General features: G+C 34.9%; 1 protein-coding gene across 4 annotated transcripts in view; it reads right to left on the reverse strand.

Annotated features, from left to right (window-relative positions):
- LOC144962754 (atypical kinase COQ8B, mitochondrial-like) overlaps window positions 1-3,678 on the reverse strand; it is a 26,037-nt gene extending 22,359 nt beyond the window's left edge. For 2 of the 4 annotated variants that reach the window (XM_078895980.1, XM_078895979.1), the window contains exon 1: window positions 3,500-3,612. The gene's annotated coding sequence lies outside the window, so the exon portion shown is untranslated. Of the gene's footprint in view, window positions 1-3,499 lie in introns of all 4 variants that reach the window. The other 2 variants (XM_078895978.1, XM_078895977.1) reach the window with 2 other exon arrangements.
- Between the last annotated feature and the right edge of the window lie 3,990 nt (window positions 3,679-7,668).

Consider the following 7,668-nt stretch of genomic DNA (forward strand, 5'->3'; position numbering starts at 1 on the left):
CTGTTTGAGTACAGAATTATTGAGAAAAATCGTGGATTTATTTTTCTTGTAACCATTGTTTTAAATATATCAATCTTATTATGTATATATTTCCGTCTTTCTATTTTTTAATTTTAAACTAAAGTTAGGAATTTGTTTTTGGCCAGTAATGGTAACTTTATCAGACCATACCCAGATCAAAACAACAACCCCACCCCCCTGACAACATTACCCCTTGTTCTGAGTTTAAGAACATAGGCAAGTTATTGTTCTTAGGCCGAACTGGGCTTTTATGTTATGTATCATTCTATTTCACCCAGTTTCAACCCGTTGACATTTTCAATCCCAGCCCATTGACATTCTAACTTCTCGTCAGGGCAAAAGTGGATACCAAATACTTAATAGTACTAGCTAACGAATGAAGTACTGAAAATATTGAGGACTTGGTATTAGTGTCCTTTATTAATCTTTAATATATTGACATCGTCTATGGAGATAAGTTTAAATGCAGAGGTTGTGCTTTCGGCTTTGGAATTAATTTACGTGTTGTAAAGCCGCCAAATTCCATCCCGTCTATACAATTACCTCGTTTACTGCCAATTTGAAAACGCATTGAATTCGCCATGAATTAAATCTATCATTATGTCATACAGCTAGTCTACTCAAGACTGTACAACTTATAACAAAATTTTCTGAAGTTAAAGGACAGGTATCGACATCGTTCAAAAATTTTGGCTAAATTCAAGCTATTATTGATGGCACTCACTGAATTATCAAGATTATAACATTTTTTAAATAAAACTGCTTCTTAAGAGATACAGAAATTTGGTGTTGTTTTGTTTTTTTTGCGCTGCTTATACTATATGACTAATATAATATTTTGACAACGAATTGAATACCAGTCATTTAAAACAAATAGTTACTGAGTGCTTACCCACTATTATAGATTGAAAAAAAATGTAAAAAAGGCAAAAGACACGTAGACACACACACACACACACAAATCAAACAAAAGCAGGAAAATACCAACAAAAGAAAACAAATAAAAAAGAACAATAACCCCCCCCCAAAAAAAAAAAAAAAAAAAAAAACAACAGCAAAAAAAAAAAAAAAACAACAACAACCCCCCCCCCCCCCCCAATAAAAAAAACAAAAACAAAAAAAAACAAAGAAAACCTGCCGAATCTTCCTCTGTGCCTAGCCAACCCAAACTCTCGAGCAGGTATTTGAATGGGATACTTACCAATAGGAGAACACGACAATTGTTTCTTATAAGAAATCAATCACCATTCTGGAATAAAAATCATATCCAGAAGAAAAAAAACAAACAAAAAAACCCCACGAAATTAACACACACACACACACACACACCTCAAACACACATAACTGATTATTTGACTCACAAACAGAGGAGGTGGGGTTTGTGAAACATTTAAGACGATACGGATATATCATGTAATTACGTGGATTCGAATCCAGCTCAGTAAAAGCAAAAAACGGAATATTGCCCAGCTTTAGTGTGAAGGACGAATAGTGCAAGCAACACTATTTGTCCGTACGTACGGCAACCACGGTTGAAGCTATTCGACCTTAAGGACGAATAGGGCTACCCATTAATAATTAAAATATTATTTTATCTCCCATCATCTTTAGAGCAATTTATTTCCATCTGACCTAAAAAGATGCCTTTTAATTAAGATAATCTACATCTCTTAACTGAAATTGAAAATTTCATCGTGATTAATAATGTTACATCGAATGATGCAAATCGCACACGTCACACCCACTCTTCATAACAAACTACACCATAATCCTATAAAGGATGACTAGGTACTAGCAAAGATTATGATAACAATCTTTATATACTTTGATATTAGGGATTGTGTGTGTGTGTGTGTGTGTGTGTGTGTGTGTGTGTGTGTGTTGAACTTCAGGGAGGCCTTCTGTAAGCTCCTCGAGGAAGCATTTCTTTCACCGTGGATCTTTTGTCAGGCCTTATTTATTCAATTTGTCTAGTAATATATTGAAGCATTTTAAAAACTCTAGATTGATAGATTAGTGAAAGTCAAAGTTTAAAATTTCCTTATACAGTCGGCTCCATTTAATCGCACACCCTCGGGAGCTCAGGTTAGTATGTTGATTAAGCGGTATCACCTTAGACCGCACTCTGTCCTTCTCCAAGCACTGAAAAAAAAAAAAGAAAAAAAAAAAAATCAAAGGTGGCCACAAGAAGAAAACTCCTAAGAAAACTGGCAAACACCACATGGGTAGTAGATCCAAAAACAGTCAGGACAACAGCACAAGCCCCCTGTTATTCATCAGCCGAATATGCCTCACCAATCTGGGCAAGATCCTGCTATGCCAAAAAGATTGACCCTGAGCTACATAATACATGTGGGATCATTACTGGTAACTTGAAACCAACTGCAGTTCCTGTCCTCCATCAACTGGCTGGCATTGCACCTCCCCACATTTTAAGAGCCATTGCAACCAAAGCCCAGAAATATGAACAAGAAATGGACCCAAGGCACCTCCTTCATGACCATAGCCATTAACCCAACGACAAGTAGACTGAAGTCAAGAAAGAGCTTTATTACAGAAGAAAGCATCAACCCTGACCAATCAGCTGTCTACAGACTTTCCACATGGAGGGAGTGGGACAATCACGCAAATGAGGCTATTGAAGATCCAAGAGAAGAACTGCTCCCCAGGAATGAGTGGGTAACACTCAACAGAGCAGGGGCAAAACTTGGGAGAACAGCTGGAAGCATGAAAAAGTGGTGGGGGTCTTGCAAAGACCAGCTTGTGTACAAGTGAATGCCCAGAACAGATGATGGAGCACATCCTTAGAGAATGCCAGGATGGGCCCAGCTGCACTGATCATGATATAAGAGTCTGCTCCCCAGATGCTGTGGAGTGGGTTCAGTTTTGGAGTTGGAGCGACAAGCTATGATGATGATGATGATAAGTCATTAAAAAAAATATGAATTGTGCCACTTCTTGTTATTTTTTTTAATGGGAATTGCATTTTAGAATAAAAAAGGTATATATGTTTTCCTTTATAGTTTTGTTTACGTATTTTACGATTAACAAAATGCTGGAGCGATTACTACTACTAGTGATTGGGTGTCGCTCTATCAGAGCAATATCTAGTGTTGCGTTGGGTGTCGCTCTATTACTATCTATGAGTAATAAGAGCGATCTTTGTTTATTGTTTCTTAGGTCTTCTTAATCTTAGTCTTATTCTTAGGCCTAGGCTTATTCGGCTTATAATTTAGAAAAGGATTTATTGGATTGTTACCCTTAGCTCGAGGAGCTTACAGAAGGCCTCCCGAACTTCAACATTGAAGTAAATTATTCTCGTTACTGCTCAGTTGTTTCACTCCATAACTTATTGCAGTATACAACAGTGAAAATGGGTCTTCAACTTCAATTTTGGAAATAAAATACAAACAAAAACTAAACCCTGAAATCTAGATAGACTTTGTAACTCATTCCTTCGTTTGATTTTGATACTCACAGTAGCTGACTTGTACATAAAATAACCCTCGTAATGATGAGGAATTCTTTATCGGAAGTTTTGAACTAAAAAGTGATAATATTAATATCTATCTATTTATATGCGAGTCAAAAGGATAGAAGTAAGGAGCATGACCTTTTGTTTACGATATCGTTGTTTCGTTTTGTTTCATAATGAAAGTTAGGAGGGGAGGGAACTGATATAAAGAAAAAAAAAGCAAACTGGCAGATTGTATATTTAAGAACCAAATATGAATTGTTATGCAAGTTTGATGCTCAAACTTATATATATATATATATTTTATATATATATATATATATATATATATATATATATATATATATATATATATATATATATACATATATTAATATATATATATATATATATATATATATATACATATATTATATATATATATATACATATATATATATATATAATATATATATATATATATATATATATATATATATATATATATATATTGAATCGTGTTTGATACAAATATGGTACGAAAAGTGCTCGACATGTAGTAATGGAGCGAATTATTATTTAAAATATTTACCACAATGTTTGGGGCAGTCTACATCAATGTTTCAGGCTTAAATTGCCATCTTCAGGACTGAGTTGTTTCTTGAAGTGGTTCCGGTTTGAAGTTAATTAAGAGGAATTTGCGCCGATGGGGACACTTTCCGTAGATCTCACTTTTCATGTTGAGTGTGGCTTCATGAGGTTGTTTGATTATAGTATATTTTTCTTCCAGGCATAAGCTACATTGTTTTGATGTTGGTGTGTATCCTGTTGCTTTAGATAAAATTTTCCATGAAATGTTGTGGTCTATTTTGTTGTCTTTTAATTTCCAAATATGTTCGCTGAGTTTTGTGGATGTTTTTTTGTTAGTGTTTCTAAATGTTGAGGTGTGGAGGTTGTATCTTGTTTTGAAATTATTTTCTGTTAGTCCTACATATTTTTCTTGCTTGTTTGTTTTAGTTTCTGTGACTGTGGCTTGGTAAATTAAACTTGATTCTAAGCATTGTTTGTTTAGCGGGCAATGTTCTTTATTTCTGCAGTTGCATTTTCTAGTGGGTGGGTTTTGCTCTTGTCGGTGGTTTATTAATATTTTTTTTGTTGTGGCTTGAAATTATTTGTTCTATGTTGCGCATACACGAGTAACTTATTTTTATGGTATTCCTGTTGATAATTTTATGTCGAATGTGATGTCGAGGAAGTCAACTGTTTTTTTGTTTGCTTCTATCGTGATTTTTAAATTGTTGTTTTGGAATATTTTACAGATTTGTTTTTTGATGTTTTCGGCCTCTATAGAGATGACGGACTCGCTATAACCAACAGACGACCAAGAGTGAACGAAAACATCAAAAAACAAATCTGTAAAATATTCCAAAACAACAATTTAAAAATCACGATAGAAGCAAACAAAAAAACAGTTGACTTCCTCGACATCACATTCGACATAAAATCCAATTCATTCCAACCGTTCAGAAAACCAAACAACACCACTTAGCTACATTAATAAAAACAGCAACCACCCCCGCCCCGTCATTGAAAACATACCAAAAAACATAGCACTGAGGGTGAGCAAACTTTCGGAAAACAGAGAGATATTCAACGTCGCAGCCACCCCCTACAAAGAAGCACTCACAGAAAGTGGATACAACACACCATTTGTATACACAGACGCCTCCCTCTCATGTAAACCCCAACACACAAGTGAAGTACATAAAACAAGAAAACGACACATAACTTGGTTCAACCCACCTTTCGACATAAACGTCAGCACAAACATAGGACAGCAGTTCCTGAAGTTAATTGATACACACTTTCCAAAAAACCACAAGCTACATAAAATTATCAACAGGAATACCATAAAAATAAGTTACTCGTGTATGCGCAACATAGAACAAATAATTTCAAGCCACAACAAAAAAATATTAATAAACCACCGACAAGAGCAAAACCCACCCACTAGAAAATGCAACTGCAGAAATAAAGAACATTGCCCGCTAAACAAACAATGCTTAGAATCAAGTTTAATTTACCAAGCCACAGTCACAGAAACTAAAACAAACAAGCAAGAAAAATATGTAGGACTAACAGAAAATAATTTCAAAACAAGATACAACCTCCACACCTCAACATTTAGAAACACTAACAAAAAAACATCCACAAAACTCAGCGAACATATTTGGAAATTAAAAGACAACAAAATAGACCACAACATTTCATGGAAAATTTTATCTAAAGCAACAGGATACACACCAACATCAAAACAATGTAGCTTATGCCTGGAAGAAAAATATACTATAATCAAACAACCTCATGAAGCCACACTCAACATGAAAAGTGAGATCTACGGAAAGTGTCCCCATCGGCGCAAATTCCTCTTAATTAACTTCAAACCGGAACCACTTCAAGAAACAACAACAGTCAACAAAACAACTCAGTCCTGAAGATGGCAAATTAAGCCTGAAACATTGATGTAGACTGCCCCAAACATTGTGGTAAATATTTTAAATAATAATAATAATAATAATAATAATAATATATATATATATATATATATATATATATATATATATATATATATATATTATATTATATATACCATCAGCTGGGGTACATAAAAACACTACTATATATATATATATATATATAATTTTTTTCTTATTTTTCTTTTGTGTTTTCTTCGTAAAGTAACTTCATATCGTCTCAAAAAATATCCCCCGTCACGTCAATGTTTTCAATACAGGTATAAGTATAAGGTTAATCTTGCTGGCTGTATATGTGTTAGTGTTATTTAAAAAAACAACAAACAAAACAACTAGGGAAAAAAACTGCCACCAATCTGTGAAAAAGAAATGCTATGTAACATACCTAAGTCAGGCCCATACTGGAATATAGTAGCTCAGTGTGGGACCTACACATGTCACAAGAAATTAGTAAGCTAAAAAAGGGCAGCCAGATTTGTCAGTTGAAACTATGCGCGTAACTCAGCTCATTAACGATCTCTAATGGAAACCGCTACATGAAAGACGCTCCACCAACAAACTCCTCACCTATTCCACAAAGCACAAAACAGAAATCTCGAAATTTAAACTAGCCATTTGAAACGGAACAAAAATAAAACACGAAACTCAGCATTTAATTTCGAAATCTCTCACTCAAGAAGAAACCATCATTTTAAATCTTTTTTCCGCTCCACCATCCGATTTTGGAACTCCCTATCAACCAATTGCAAACAAGCCTTTCGACTGATGACTTCAAAAAAATCACTCCCTGCTACTTAAACTTATGTCCGCAAAAATCTACTGAACATATTTCGGTGAAATGGAAGGAATGTGAAAGATGAAGCATCTGATATACTCCTATCATAAGAATGATAATTGAACCTACGTCATAATATTATCTGACCAGAGGTAAATCATTAACTGCTCCGAAAACAAAGACTTCAAAATGAGTCAAAAGTCGCCGTATTAATGAATTCTTCACAGGACGATGATGGGTCTTTTGTTGCCGAACATGATCAAGCTCCTTGGCTTTTGCCTGAATCACGGCAAATTACGATGAAATCTTTGTCTCTACAGTCAGGAGGCAGCTAAAGGAATCCGGTTTGCTTTGCACGCGCAACGTCTCTTCACTTGCACTCATTCGCCTTATCAAGAAAACAGATTACGTTCAGTGCAGAGTAGCTCAGATGGTATGCTCCACATCGGATTCAAGTGCTGTTTTCTTATGAAAGGGCTTTGAGTATGGTAAATATTGTTTATAAATGTACCTATTTATTTATTACAGTGGTTTTATGGTTTGGATGGGGTCACGGAAGAAATCATTGTCATAATGAATTGACAGCTAAACTTCATTTTGAAGAAAGCATAATACCAACGGTGATTCCAGTCATCACACGGAATCAAATAATTCCGACAGGACTAAGCTCGGCCTCATGTTGCCTCTCAATGTTCTCCAATAATAAAACTTCCAGTGTATTACCATGGCCTGCCACGAATCAATATCTCAACCCCATCGAACATGCTTGAGATATTTTGGAAAGGAATGTTTCAAACGTTTACCAACTTTCAAATGTTTCGATCGAGAAGTTTAACGCTATTCCTTAATAACTGCACACATCATTAGCAGACGTGTCTACTTGA

The sequence above is a fragment of the Berghia stephanieae genome, chromosome 1 (assembly GCF_034508935.2).
Source record: "Berghia stephanieae isolate SIO BIC M18660-M18661 chromosome 1, UCSD_Bste_1.3, whole genome shotgun sequence".
Classification (NCBI taxonomy): Eukaryota; Metazoa; Mollusca; class Gastropoda; order Nudibranchia; family Aeolidiidae; genus Berghia; species Berghia stephanieae.